Here is a 439-nt window from a genome sequence, read left to right on the forward strand (position 1 = left end):
TCTATCTATCTATCTATCTATCTATCTATCTATCTATCTATCTATCTGTCTATCTATCTATCTATCTACCTACCTATCTATCATCTGTCTGTCTAATTTATGAGATGGGTCTTACTATGTTGTCCAGGCTGGTCTTGGACTTCTGGGCTCAAGTGATCCTCCTGTGTTGGCCTCCCAAAGTACTGGGATCACAGGCCTCCCAAAGTGCTGGGATTACAAGCCACCATGCTTGGCCCTCTTTGGTCATCTAAATTGTCACTTCCATATGCTCCTTTCACGCCCCTGAGTTCCTCTGAGGCCCTTCAAGTGCGTTCCGAGGTGACTGAGGGACAACCTGGAAAGGCAGGCTGGAACTTGGGAGTATGTGGAAGTTGTAGTCTACAAGTTTCCTTCCTTCCTTCCTCCCCCCCCCCCCCCCCTCCCCCCCCCCCCCCCCCCC

This window comes from Piliocolobus tephrosceles, chromosome 5 (genome assembly GCF_002776525.5).
Source record: "Piliocolobus tephrosceles isolate RC106 chromosome 5, ASM277652v3, whole genome shotgun sequence".
In the NCBI taxonomy this organism is placed as follows: domain Eukaryota; kingdom Metazoa; phylum Chordata; class Mammalia; order Primates; family Cercopithecidae; genus Piliocolobus; species Piliocolobus tephrosceles.